This window comes from Mus pahari, chromosome 12, assembly GCF_900095145.1.
Source record: "Mus pahari chromosome 12, PAHARI_EIJ_v1.1, whole genome shotgun sequence".
NCBI lineage: Eukaryota > Metazoa > Chordata > Mammalia > Rodentia > Muridae > Mus > Mus pahari.
This window is the reverse complement of record NC_034601.1, coordinates 66607414-66623023: the sequence shown is the minus strand read 5'-3', so window position 1 is coordinate 66623023 and position 15610 is coordinate 66607414. Positions and strand designations below refer to the sequence as shown.

Below are 15610 nucleotides of genomic sequence, written 5' to 3'. Positions count from 1 at the left end.
CTTGAGGTCAGGCATGGTGATTCCCCCAGAGGTTCTTTTTGACTGATATCCACTTAGTGAGTACATACAATGCATGTCCTTTTGGGTATGAGTTACCTCACTCAGGATGATATTAAGACCCAAGCTTTTACAGTGATGAACAGGGAACACTTTGGATGGACAGTAAGCACAAAACAACAACAAAAACAAAAACAAAAACAAAACAAAACAAAAAGGTCTTTCGCTACTTGTTTTGAAACCTAAAAAGAATACAAGGGCTTGCCTACATACTTATGCCAGTTGGACTCAATGAGCTTAAGGTCTAGAGATTCTTATGTTTTGAGGGGAAGGTCAGGGAGGTAGCCACAGAATGAGGAGAAAAGGAAGGATGGAAGGAATGCATTTATGTTATCAAATTGTTGAGATTCTATGGTCTTCTTCATAAATTTATTTCAGTTTTTCTTAAATATATAAATAGTATAAAGGATTGCTATGAATTCTGTATTAATAAAACTTCTACATGTTAATTTATGTTCTATTTTGTTTTATTTTCTACTTTTTATAAGAAGATTTATTTATTTCATGTATGTGGGTACACTGTTGCTTTCTTCAGACACCCCAGAAGAAAGCATCAGATCACATTACAGATCGTTGTGAGCCACCATGTGTTTGCTGGGAATTGAACTCAGGACCTCTGATAGAGCAGTCAGTGCTCTTAACTGATGAGCCATCTCCAGCCCCTTTTCTACTGTTTTTATTGACTAATTTTTTTCTTTGAAATTTCATGCATGACTGTGTCTTTTACCATAAAAAATATTACATAAAAATTTAAAGCTGAGCTTACAATACAGTCATGATTTTACAACAGCTACAGCATGCTACAATAAGCATGCACAAAACTGGGTCTGTACATAGTCAATCACAGATCTGGGGAGGGGGAGGATTTATGTGATTGTACTGTTTCTTGATCAACTATTGGTTTCTAATGGACTGTGAGAGAAGAATCGGTATTTTACTTACATATCCACTGGTGAGCCATCGGGGTCCAATGGAAGTTTCAAACTCATGGTCATGTAGAAGTTCCTCCTTAAACGCAGCAAAGCACAAAGCAAAACAAACAACCCAAAAAATGAAGTGAACTGGGGTCAAGAACTTGAAGGGAGTTGGAGGTAAAAATGATTCTGGGGAGATACACAGTCAAAATTAACAATCCTCCCAACGCATGGCATATTCATATATATATATATATATATATATATATATATATATATATATTCACATTTTCAAGAACTAATTTGATAAAAACAACTAGAAATATAGAGAAAATAAGCTTGTATGAATTACTAAGAAATAAAGTATTATAAATATCATAATATTACCCGATCTCTTGATAAAAATAAAAATCAAAGCTGATTTTTAGCAACAATCTTATAAATCTTACGCTTCTTTTCTAAGATATCTAGTAATTTATATAGAGAAGAACTGGATACCATTTTTGCTCTTTTTGTTTGTTTTGTTTTTTTGTTTGTTCGAGATAGGGTTTCTCTATATAATCCTGGCTGTCCTGGAACTCACTTTGTAGACCAGGCTGGCCTCGAACTCAGAAATCTGCGTGCCTCTGCCTCTCCAGTGCTGGGATTAAAGGCGTGCACCACCACGCCTGGCCATTTTTGCTCTTTCTTTTAATGTTTTTAAAAAATAATGATCCACTTTTAAAGAATATGCTGAAAAACAAATGCCATGTTTGTTTTGCCCTCCAGGATGTGTGCGTATTTCTGTGAAGAGGAAAACATTCAATAATGGAAAATAGTAATTGCTCATCACACAGACTATATAGCAACATGTGCTTGTTATGGAAAACACTGCTCTTGCAATTTTGTTTTAATATACGTTCTGCTAGTAATGTTTCTAAATTTACCAGTTAGATTTATGGCGAGCCAGCAAGCCTATTGAATCAAGATACTTGAGGCATTTTACACTCTGAACAATTTGCTAGGGTTTTACATCTCTGCGGTGGAAAACATCTGTGAAATAGTACATTTCATCTTTGCAGTTGGTGTTTCCAGTCTGTTGTGCTGAGTAATTCCATACATTTCTACTACCTCTAACTATTGTTTTAGTTCTCCCATTTACATAGAGAATCAGGGGTCTTGAAAACTGCATCTGATGGTCCATTTGTTCCAATGATGCTTCTGGTTGGAGCTGAATTCTTACACTGTATTTGCTCCAGAATGTGCAGGTACGGCTCCCTATCACCGAGGCCCAATACTTGCTCATATTGAGCGTATGTGTAATTCTCCTGTTCATCTTCCTGTTACCTCTGTCATTTCTGGCATACATTTATTTTACCTGTGACTAAATCTAAGAGAGGTATCCTTTTATATCTCTTTTTCCTTTTCCTTGAGGATATAGATCATTGAGGGTGCTACGAGGTTGCCTCTGTAATGAATGAAAAATAATGTGGAAGACATACAAGATACCTGTAATCAGTTGCCTTAAAAAAATATGCACCACTGAGAAAGGGCTGAGACTTGGTAGTTTCATTTAATTTCTGATTTCTCTTACATTACATAGCTCTGAGTACAATAAAGGCAGAGCCCCACAGGTACTACACAGTCAAAGGGAGAAGTTACAGTTTGGCTGATGACAGGTTAGTTAGAAGAGCAAGATGAGACAGAACATGTTCAAGACAAACAAATTAGAAGAAATTGTCAGCATGGTGTGGAAACATTAGTGAGTGCATGCCTAGAATCAGCCAGTGCCTTGGTACCAACACTAGCACCAAGAAAAAGAAGAAAAAAAGAAGCATTGTATACTTTGTACCATTGTAAGGGTAAAGGGAAGGAAAAACAAAGGAAGAGAAGGTGGAGTAGGCAGCAGGAGAAGAGAGGGGAAAGAAGGGAAGGGAAGGGAAGAAGGGAAGGGAAGGGAAGGGAAGGGAAGGGAAGGGAAGGAAGTAAAGAACAAGAAGCTATGAGCAGAATTACATGTGGGGAATGGGAAAGCTCTGCTTTTCCTTCTTGCCCTTCTTGTCTCCCTAAAAAACATAAGCATTCTGCAGAAGTCCCAAGTTCAGATCCCATTACCCACATTAGGAAGCTTAAAACCACTTGTAACTCAAGCTCCAAGAGAGATGATTCTCTCTCTTGGTCTCTATGGACACTGCACTCATGTATGCTCCAACTGTTTCATTGTATAGATGGAAAAACCAAGGCCCTAAAGGTCAAGGTATGTGAAAAAAAGTGTCTGGAATCCACAGCCGTTATACTTACCTGGCTATATCTGTTATTTTCTTTATGTGTGTTTTTACACGAATGAATGTGTGCATGTTTGTCTGTGTGCTTGCTATATGCACACATGTGTTTACTTACTATTTAAAATTTCCACTGTAACATAAAAATGATAAAATTTAAAAAAAAAAAAAGAAGCTATGAGCAAGGAGAAGGGAGAAGAGAAGACTTATACAACAGTAAATAGAATAATGGTTAAGCAACAGAAGATATAGTAGTTCTAATATATACATTGTCAAGTGTCTAATAACTTTTAAAACGAAGTATTGTTTTAAGATAATCAGAACAACACAGCCCTAACTCACACAAATCAGAAAAGTCATAACAATCTAAAGGAAGAGTGGGATAAAACTCATAATTTCTGACTCTTTCTACAGTGACTATAACTATCCTGCTCATCACTGAGGATAACTTGATTTTTTAAAATTACCTTGACTATCCTTTCCCACAGAATAATCCTACTGCTAACAATTACAACTCATACGAAAAATCCTGCTGTGTTGTATGCTACTGTTCTCAATGTCACTTCAATTGCGGGATGATACTCTGTGTTCTTCTTACATAGCTTCTACATATTCATTCCTTCATTGGTGAGCCCAGAGTTCTCAGAACATTGCCTGTAGTAATCCTTGAGGAATTCGTGTTAAATGCCACTTTATCTTACAGAAACATTAGCTGGTATTAGAAGAGTAAAGATCTGGTACTCATATCTCCCAAATTGAGTTATTTGTCATGATTCAGTTTTCTAATGCTTAATATCATTTTCTAATAGTAAATTTTGAAGAGTTATATCACCCAAGTATATTAGAGAAGTTTTTTTTTTTTTTCAGTAGATGGCCATTAATACAAAGTTCCAAGACTGGACAACAGGTAGTGAATAAGATACTGGTAGGATGCTCAGCTCTAAATAGGGACTGCTATATCACCCCCCCCCACACACACACACACATACAAACACAGATTATAGTAGAAGAGAGGGAGAAAAGATTGTATGAACCAAAACTAGTAGGTGACTGGAGCTAAATATTACTAGCTGGACATTGCAGGGCCTTTGCACACAGAGACACACCAGCTTGGAGTGTATGTGTTGATCTGCACAAAGGCAGACCAGGCAAACTTCCAGACTTGATTGGGGAGAGGCTCATGAGATCGTATCCTAGCTGAGTATCTATTTACAATTGAAAGCTGCTGATAAGGTTTTCCTCAATGATGCAGGCCCTGATAATCTAGCCATGTTCCATCAGATAAGTGGTTTAATACCTATGCAAATACAGAGATCACTAAAAGGACTCAATGGCTTTGAAAAAAGTAGCATAGAGCTGTTTTAGGGACAGAAGCTCTCTAGATGACTTGGCAGAGTCATCTATACAGTACTCGCTTTTGGGGGGGACCCAGGTTAGATTCACAGAACCAATTTTAGATGTCTCACAACTATCTAGATCCAGGGTATATGACACCCTTGGCCTCTGAGGGCTATAAAAAATGTCATGCACATACGCACATGAAGACACACACCGGCACATAGGTTTTTGTTTTGTTTTGTTTCGTTTTTAACAAAATATATTAAAATCTAATTTAGAAAAGAAACTTAGGAGGACAAAGTATTAGGGATGATTGGAAGGAATTTGAAATCATGGAAACGATGTAGATTTGGTCAAAACACACTACATACAAGAAATTCCCAAAGAATTAAAAAAGAAATGAAATGAAATGAAACATGTTTAAAAAGAGAACGTCTTAGTGTTTTATTACTCTGAAGAGACACCATGACCATGGCAATTCTTATAAAGGAAAAACATTTAATGGAGGCTGGTTTACAGTTTCAGAGGCTGAATCCATTATCATCATGGTGAGAAGCATGGTAGTGTGCAGGCAGACAGGGTGCTGGAGAAGAAGTTGAGAGTTGTACGTATTGATCTATAGGCAGCAGTAGGAGACTGAAACACACTGGCCATACTTGAGCTGGCGAGATGGCTCAGCAGCTGAGAGCACTGACTGCTCTTCCAGAAGTCCTGAGTTCAATTCCCAGCAACCACATGGTGGCTCACAACCATCTGTCATAGGATCCGATGCCCTCTTCTAGTGTGTCTGAAGACAGCAACAGCAGAAGTGTAGTCACATATATGAAATAAACAAATCTTAGAGAGAGAGAGAGAGAGAGAGACCCCGAAGCTACTGCTTCCACAGTGATACACTTCCTATAATAAGACCGTACCCAGTGTTGTCCCTCTCTATAAACCAAGTTCAAGACATAAACTTAAACTATAGGGTCATTCTTATTCAAACCACCACCAAGAGTCCATTACACACTGAAGAAGTAGGAAGAGCAAAGTTTTACATAATTGTGTATAAATTTTAATGTGCTCTTTGCATAATTTTTGTAAAGATCCAGTTGAAATGAAACAAGAAACAGGAAAGATCATCACCAACTTTGACCTATGGCCTCTGCCTTTTAATACCATGTAACACATAATTTAAAAGCCAAATAAAACATGTGAAGCCTAGACACAATGGAATCTCTCCAATTATTTCTTTGGTCTCCTGGACTTACATAAAGTGTACTGTTTATAAAAAAAAATAATAATAATAAGCACTGAAAATTTAGTCTGTCGCTCCAGCCTGGAATCCCAAACATTTTGATACTCTTTTCAACTTGCATGCTTATCTAGAATGGCAAAATTCAGTTAGCCTACAAAGCAACATTCTGAGCAGACAAGCAGATGTGTTGGTATCTTTGCAGCAGTATCAAAGAGAGAATACTAGGAGACTGGTTTGATGAAGTGTCTGAGTAGAATAATATTAAAACCCACATCCTGCTCATGTTTGTCAAAGGAGCTTCATGCTGTCTTTCATTCTGTCACTTATAGGAGAACTGTATTAAGTAATTTACTTAGATAATCCTTAAAGAGCTGCTGCTCTTCAAGTGTCAAGATTAAGTTTGGCAAAAGAGATCAGAGAAATCACAAATAATGTTGGAAGTTCTTTTATTCAGTTCTGTTCCATGCATAGATGGGTGTGAGGAGCCAGCTTGCTAGGTTGAAGGGGAATGGAGCTTCCAAAGTTGTCAACATTGAAATGAAAACTTTTCTATGCCATATCAATGTCATTGATTTAATTAAAGCCAAGATAGTGCAAGTGTAAGTGCCTAAGACAATTCCTAACATAACTCTTTCACTTAAAAAAAATAGAATGACAGGCTATAAAAACTCTCAGGAAATATCCAACTGTAGTATATTATCTAAATAGATGTTATATCAGATACACACTGAAGTGTAGATGTTCATACAAATACAGAGACAGGGCCATGCTAAAGTAAGAGGTAGAAATAAGTGCATGGAAAGCAATGAGAAAAAAGTCTTACATAAATTTAATCTCTTTGCAATGTCCTTTGTTGCTCAGTTAAGCCTTAGGGAACTAATGATTCAGTGTAATTTTATCTCAGCATCTTTGGGAAAATTTTCAATACCTAGGTTTTCTTCCTAAAAATAATGGTTTTTAAAATTCTGAGTTATTAAATTGAAATACTAGGGTAAATTTCATCTCAGGAATAGTTTTCTATTCATGTGAGAAAGAATGGTCTCCCTCTCATCTTTGCATGACTCTCTTGGGAGGTAGACATGCTTACTGGTGCTTTCAGAAATGCCTTCCTGTAATCTCCAACTCAAAGAGGCTTAATTGGGACATTAATCTAAGCATGTTTGCTATTTCTGGGCTCATTACTGGTTAAGGGAATCCTTCTGTAAGAAGAAAATGACACATCATTGGTGACTGTAGATGATTCTCTCAAAGTCTGATAAGAAAGCAGCTGCTTTGAAATGTTTGTTTTTATGTGTGACTGAAATAAAAGAAGTATAAGATTGATGTCAGTTTGCTAGGAAAAGTACATTCTTAACAAATTTCTACTTACCATCATTCTGGAAAGACCAACAGCCAACGAATGTGTGTTGCGAAAAATTCCTAAGGAAAACATTTCAAATGATACTTCTTCTTAAGCATGGCAAATATTATGTAATTATTTTTAAAAGAGATACCGAAGGAACATTCTTTTTTATAATTGTTTCCAAATGTGTTAGGTATTCTACTGAATACTTTAAAGAACTGTCTATTAAAGGATCCCAAGAAAAAGAATGTTGACCAAACACTGTCACTGTCTTATTGGTATTTGGGAACATTCTGCAACGCACCAGATGTGCTTCAAAGATAAACAAATAAAAAGTTAATTTAGCACCTAGTCCTGGTCAACTGTATATATATATATATATATAAGATGTCTTGTGGTTGTTTGAATGAGATTAGCTGTGGTGGCCTCATAACTTTGAACACTTGGTTCCCAGTTTGTAGAACTCTTTGGAAGGAGTGGTTTGTTAAGGGAGGCTATTCCCTAGAGGCAAGCTTTCAAAAGACTCATGCTATTTCCACTGTGTTCTCTCTCTCTCTCTCTCTCTCTCTCTCTCTCTCTCTCTCTCTCTCTCTCTCTCTCTCTCTCTCTCTCTCTCTCTCTCTCTCTCTCTCTCTCTCTCTCTCTGCCTTGAGCTTGAGGCTCATATGTATATTAGTTCTTGACTGTGGCTGAGACCTTGCCTTTGGACTCTAACCCTCTGAACTCTTTATCCCATTAAAAGGATTATTTCAAAGATGCCTAGTTCCTGGTGTTTCATCACAGCAAGAGAAAAGTAACTAATATATGGCCAAAGTAAGAGCACCTCAAAGAAAACAGAGATGAATATCAAGAAGTAGGAGAACGTTTGCTGCCAACTCTTATCAATTAGACCTGATTATTTGCTTTCTGTGTAGTGATTTACTTACACTTCTGGGTAACAAATCCCACTTTCTATTTATAGTAATTAGAAACCCCTTCCTTCATATATATGTGAGCAGTACTTGAACCAGGAAAGTCTTGGGATAGAAAAGAAATTAAAATGTAAGCAAAAAAGACATAAAACAAGGACAACTATTGTTACATGAATGGTTTTTAAATAGTTTGAAAAATGACAGTGTCATGCAACCTATTATCCAAATCATTGGCAAGCTCTTAGTTACAAGTTTCACATGATCACAGTACTGCAAGTGTTTGCTACTAGTCTCAAATCTCAATGAAATCTCAAAGGAAAAGCATTTGGCATACACCTGAAGTAAAAACTAAGCCCAAATCTTATCCTGAAGATCTAATATAATACAAAGCTATTGACATAGGATTCAAGAATATTTTCCAAACATATATATATATATATATATATATATATATATATATATAGTACAGTGAAAAAGATAGAGAGTAAAGTACATCCTTGCTACAGACACATTTGTGTCCCATAATTATTCCCAACCATTATGAGCCAATGAATCAGAGTAGAATTGTCTTCAAAAACAGATTTTATTATTATTGTTATTGTTATTGTGACCCTAAGTTATTTGTATACTTTCAGGTTTTTTTTCCCTGTTGTTGAAGGTAAATGCTATATATACGCTCATGAACAACAAGAATGCAGGCCAGACAAGCTCCCATTTCCCAAATCATACATAAGGAAATTTATTTCCAGTCACATATGAAACTTTCACATTTAGAAGTAATAAAATATGTAGGAAATTTTATTTATTTTTCTTTATTCTCATAGCACTTGAAATACTTAAAAGACACAGCCAAGCACAAGTGCCCAAGAATTTTCATCAAACAACCTAGGTTGTTCAGAAAGCATAGGTTCCATTTGGTGGATAAAATCATTTGCAAGCTTGTCAACTCTATCAACACGTAATAATCAGTAGACAATTAACTTTCCCCATGTTCCTATAATTCTCAATCAATAACAGCTAATTGCTCTGTGTTCCAATGAGTGATTCTCCAGTTAATGACTCAAATGAAACTCTAGGAAAAAAAAAAAGAAGAGGAAGTTAATAGATCAGAAACAACTTTATAATCATCTCACTAGAGTTTTATTTATGGATAAAACTTTTTGTTTCACTGAATTGAAGTTAATTAGGCACTATATATTCAACTTCAGTCAATGGATATCTTAAAACAAAAATTTTTTTTTCCTAAATAGGGAAGGAAGACTATTAATGATGAATTACTACTCCCCTGAGTGTGAGAATTGAACTATCAGAATCCAATGATAGAATCCAGAGCCCAGTCATCTAAAATTACATACTTTGTACAGAGGGAGTCTAAAAATATAGGTCTTACAGGCCCAAAGAGCACATAGATAACCACAGAGTAACTCAAACATAAACAGGAAAGACATTTGATAGCAAACCTTGGTGGAGGTCCAGATCAAGGCTAATTACTGCCAGTGCATGTTAAAAAATTTTTTTTTTAGTTAATAACGTGGGAGGACAGAGGGAAAGGCAACTCATGGTGAGTCTTCCTGTTCTAAAATCTGAAACCTTGACCTCCCTCCAGACTGTGCTCCCCATGAAACTGCCTGGGCTGATGTATGGCTTAGTAATTTGGAGGAGTGAGAGGCCAAGGAGAGCTACGCTCTGGACATGTCACCTGGGTTGAAAATGATCACTAGGGAGGAAGTCATGATCTTCCTGATTGTGAAAATATGCCAGGCACTCTGTGGATGTAGCCTTCAGTTAATGTCTAGTGCTCATTAAAAGGCAGACATAATAGGATCTGTTATTTAGTGTCAGAGGCATTGTTCTGTCTTCCCTATACATTTGGTATACAAATATCTCTTCAAAACTGAGTACGATATAAAATCCAAAAGGATTCAACGGAAAAGCAAGTTTTATTATGAAACTATCTGCAGCCCACATGAACTTCTTTTCATGAGAGATTCCCCCAGCCATGGAGCAATGCATTGTAGATGGTCAGAAATTTGTTCTGCCCAGAAGCACTGTGGAAATTATTCTCATTCCCTAGCTTACTACAGAATTGCAAGGTCAAATAAACCTTCAGTTGGAGCAGTTCCTCTTTAAATTAGAAAAATTCAAAAACAAGTGTATATATTCCCATCGAGTCTTGTTATATTCTTTGTAAAACAAAATACTAGCATAAGTAGATAGCATATACTACAGAGCTTTGTGTTTGGAGTCTATTTGAAACTATGTTGATATATTATATGTATTGTTGTCTTTCAAACATAAACTCTATAGCATGGAGAAAATCTATTACTCATGTTAATAACAACCTAAATGTACCAATATTGTAAATAACACCCAGATAGATGGTTACTCAGATCATCACAATAGTCATATAAATATTACATATCATCTTTTAGAATGAAAATGCCAATAGAGATTCACATGCACAAATGCATATATAGGGGACTATCATAGAGAAAAGAATAGCTTCTATCTAGTATCACTTGCTTCTCCTGATACGTTGCTTTCTCAAGGATAACTACTACCTCTATCTACTACGTGAGTTTTTATGTGTTTGAAGATTCTGTTGTAAAATATTGTTATATCTGTTGGTAAAACCTTTTGCTGGTTACTTGCTTGAATTTTTTATCTAACTTTTGGTTGAAATATAAATAGGTGTGCATGCAAGTGTGTGTGTGTGTGTGTGTGTGTGTGTGTGTGTGTGTGATTTTTTTTAGTGTTGCTGAGAGACTGAAAGCAGTTTTTGGGCTGAATGTAATGTTTTACTGTCTTTAACACACTGTATGTATGTACTGTATTACACTGATAATATTCTATTAAAGGGCAAGTATGGATAACATCAAGTATATTTTAGTCAAACTCCTTCATTGCCTAACAAAAGACTCTAAAAGGTACTCACATTATAGGAGGGAAATAGGAAGAATTAAGCAGTTCATAAGGAAATGGGTGATGGCAGAGAGCAGCCATGTCACAATCTCAATACAATATGCACTTTTATGGAATTTTTCCAATGCCAAAATGAAGAGAAACTGAGTATAGAATAAGAAATCTTTCTATACATTTGTAGTATTATTTTTTCAGAAAATCTTCCCCTTATCTTACTTTTAAAATATCTATTTGAAGTTCCATGAATGAAGTTCCATCTTCTCTACTTTCAAAACATTCATTACAGACTCTAACTTTTGTATTTATTGATTCATCACCTCTCTCCTGAAGACTGTAAGTTCTACCAACAGAGGGGATATGATTATTTCATTCACTCCTCTCTTTCCAGCACATAGACCTATCAAGTAAAAAAAGTTGCTTTAAAATATATGTGTATGATACATAACACATGTCTTTTGCCTGTAGAGAGGAAGAGGCATATAATCTTTTGGCAGAATTGAAGTGATCCCGCCCTTACTGCGCATATGGATTCAAGCTTAATAAATGAATAGAATGAACCCAGATGGTGTCCTCTTACTTCTGTAAGCTATCTTGTATATTCACATGGTCAGGATTAGAAAGTAACATGCCTTTTGTCTCTTCCTTTCATCAGTACTAGGGACTGAACCCAGAGTCTCACATGTACTAGCCAACTGGGACCCATCCCTAGTCCTGACATTTCTTCCAAGGACACTAATGCTAAATATTGAGGTTGGTGAAACTAGTTATTTTTCATAAAAACAGAATTGCTCTAAGGATACTTTCCTTTGACCTGACCTTTCTATGGTCATTACGTAGTGCTGACCCTTGAGTGAGACACATTTTCCACCCACCTTAACATTGACTAACAAAGTTTGAAAGAAAAAAAAAAGTAGTATTTTTAAAAAAGTAATAAAAGAGACTTTATATATCCGTAGTCCCATTAAGGCCAACTTTTGTGAGCATGAGTATGTTAAAACTATTTGATTATGAGGTAATTTCCAGGAAGATTTCTATAGGGATAAGTAAAATTAAATAGGAAGAAAAAACTTAAAGCGTTCTCCAAATGAGAATGAAGATCACATGCAAAGAATTCCTCTAAATCTACATAAGACTCTGAGCAAACGCGGTGATGCCTTGGTGCGTACTGTTACTGATGTCACTTACATTTCTTTTCTTTTAATGGAATTAAGGGTTTATAATATAGAAAACAGAAATCCATTTGAGGACTCCATTGGGAAATTTCTATCTCAATGGCTTAACATGTGTCAGCCCATCTTTTGCCAAGACAAAAGATTCAATGGAAAGTCATGCAGCACACGTACCAAGCAGGGTTCTCCATTTCAGTGTCAATTAGCAGCAGGCAACAGTTCCAGGTGTGGCAAACCAGTTCTGGCTCTGTGCAGAAGGTGGTATCCACACCCAGAGGGAAGAAAGATGCAACACGGCATCCATGAAATGACGTTCCTGCTTCACTTTTATGTTCCACATATGGCAATCAAGAGTCACATTAAAGTAAGGGATGAGGTCTGCTTGTCTGCTGCTCATTATGCTGTTGAGTCCTTAACCATTGCTTTCTCAGGAAAAAGTGGTTTCTTCTCTGTTAAGAATTACAGCTATTCGATGGAACACAGGACCCCCAATTGAGGAGCTAGAGAAAGTACCCAAGGAGATGAGGGGGTCTGCAACCCTATAGGTGGAACAACAATATGAACTAACCAGTACCCGCTGAGCTCGTGTCTCTAGCTGCATATGTAGCAGAAGATGGTGTACTCAGCCATCATTGGGAAGAGAGGCCCCTTGGTCTTGCAAACTTTATATGACCCAGCACAGGGGAATGCCAGGGCCAAGTAGTGGGAGTGAGTGGGCAGGGGACCAGGGCGGGGGGAGGGTATAGGGGACATTTGGGATAGCATTTGAAATGTAAATGAAGAAAATATGTATTAAAATAATAATAAAAAAAGAATTACAGACTGGTCCACAGGAACGCCTACCTTGAGAAGATACAGAACTGTGCTATCTCTGGGCAACACTTAGCATGTACACTCACAAACGATGAGGTTCTTACTGACAAGAAAAAGATATGATTGATAAGTACCTACCAAGATAATCATGAAAACATTAGGAAACTCATGAAAACTATTGAGATGAATCAGCTCTATGTAAATGATATGAGCATTTGCATATTTCCTTTTTCTACTCCATACATTGAGAGCCCCAGGTGGTGCTTTAAGGAGTACAGTTCGTTTTGGAATTCTATAACAATTTGTGTCCTCTGCTCATCCTCCAGCTGTATCAAAAACAGCATACATACACACAAAAGGTGGATGGGAACTTCTCATTAAGGATACAAATAGTTCCTTGAAGCACTTCGTTTGTGACAGGCATATGCAACAGGAAAATCTATGGCAATCAAGAAAAATCATAAGATCTCAAACTGAGGCTTTTGTTCTGAAACACATTCTGTATCTTTCAGGAAAATGTGGGTAAAGAGTGAAGCGGAAAAGGATAAGAAATATGGAAAAGGATAGAGAGAATCAGACAAAGCAAATGCATGGCTGCAAAATATAAATAGTAGGAGGAACAAAATAAATTCTGTGTTGTTCAGCATTCTCCAGAGGAACAGATATCATCTATCTATCTATCTATCTATCTATCTATCTATCTATCTATCTATCTATCTATCTATCGATCTGGCATCTATCTATCTGTTTCATATATATATATATATATATATATATATATATATATATATATATATGAAGAATGATCAGTTTGGCTTGTATCATATGATCTGGATATTGCAACAATCTGTCTTTATACTAGAGAGTCTGAGACCCCAGCAGCTAATCAGTCCACGAAGTTGCATAGCTCACCAGTGCCTGTACTGCTAAAGAAGTGGAAGATTCCTGGAGTCTCTTGTCTTCTGTAATGTTGAGGGGCTGAAGAAGCTGGGTTTTGATAACTGTGAAAGCAGCAGAAACAAGATACTTGAACCAAAAAGCAGGACACACATGGTTTAGAGGAACATAACAACATGACAAGAAAGAACCATGAAGCACACAAGATAAAAATTAAGGTTTTCTTCCCTCAGACTGCCTTTTTTCTGACCACCAACAGAAAGTGTCATCAGCACATAGGATGATCGATCCTTCCTCTTCAACATAGATCCATCAAGAAACATACTTGGGCTTGTGAGATAGCTCAGTGAGCAAAAACACTTGTTGCCAAGCCAGACTATCTGACTTTAATGACCTGATCTCACAGAGTTGAAGAAGAAAGTACCTTGTTCTCTGACCTTCATATGTGTGTCATGACACATACAAACACAGAAATCATAGAGAAAAAACAGCCCTTAGCGTAACAACCAGAAATATATCTCCTTGTTGAATGCAGATACATTTCAGATGGCAGCCAGCCAAACTTAGTCATCTTGTTCCTAGTTACTGTCTATATTTGTTTATAAAATTGAATATATATATATATATATATATATATATATATATATATATATATGAAACTGTTCAAGGAAAGCACATAAGCTGTAGTGCTCAATACAAAGTAAAAGCATGGAGCCCCTTTTGCAATATGCAGTAGCAAATAGTATTAAAGGCATTGAAATGCTATTATTATGTAGCATAGCCTCATATGGCTTTACACCTAACACATTTATAAAATATAATACTTTGTAAAATAATTTTATAAAATAAAATGATAGTTTATAATATGATATATTCATTTTTCCACTGATAGATTATTGTGGCAGTTGTGTGACTTTATTATATAGGTTTTAATATATGTTTTATTACTTTTCCAAAGCAAAATCATTAAACAGAATGTCAGTCACTTAGCAAATATTTTGTAGTAATTGTGAACACATTTCATTTTCAAAGTGTTCTTCTGAATCTATAATTGTTTTAAAGCTGATAGTGATTATTTTGAACTGCAGTAAACACACACACACACACACACACACACACACACACACACACACACAAATCCAGTTCCTTTGGTATGACTGATCACTCCTTGGAATGAGTGGAAACACTGGAGTATAGTTGATATATCCACTTCACCTCCTGATTTTTTTTTTTTTTTTTTTTTTTTTTTTTTTTTTGGTCACTGGATATCCGTTGCGAAGAACTTGTTGTCTACTGATGGGAGCCTGTGTCCACTTCCTCAGCTCAGTGCTGGTACATAGTTTAACATGAACTTGGTCAAGTCGTGCGGGTATTGCTAAAATTGTTATGCATGAGTCCTCTTGTGTCTGGGAAGATACTTAACTCAATGTTAGTGTGTTTTTATCTTTAAATGGAAATTTACTAAATGATATTTTCAGGCTATTTTGTCATTTTGTGATTTGGGGAACATCATACAGAAAATTAAAATTGACTTTATGATTTGAAATGGTTCAAGCTACTCTTTACATATTGCAAATCTACCTCTATATCAATCTATCCATGTGTGTACATCTTTGTATGTCCTTATTTCAGTAATTAAAACTAAAGTCTCTCACATAACAAGACCATGAACTACACTCATAATACCTTCTTTATGTTGAATATCAAGAAAAAAAAAATCATCATTTTTTTCCTTTTGAACATTTGTTT

The 15610-nt window shown here is 36.1% G+C and overlaps 1 protein-coding gene across 9 annotated transcripts in view; it reads left to right on the top strand.

Annotated features, from left to right (window-relative positions):
* The window catches only part of Robo2 (roundabout guidance receptor 2), a 1496637-nt gene that overhangs the window by 887235 nt on the left and 593792 nt on the right, over positions 1–15610 (top strand). The gene's annotated exons all lie outside the window — the stretch shown is intronic.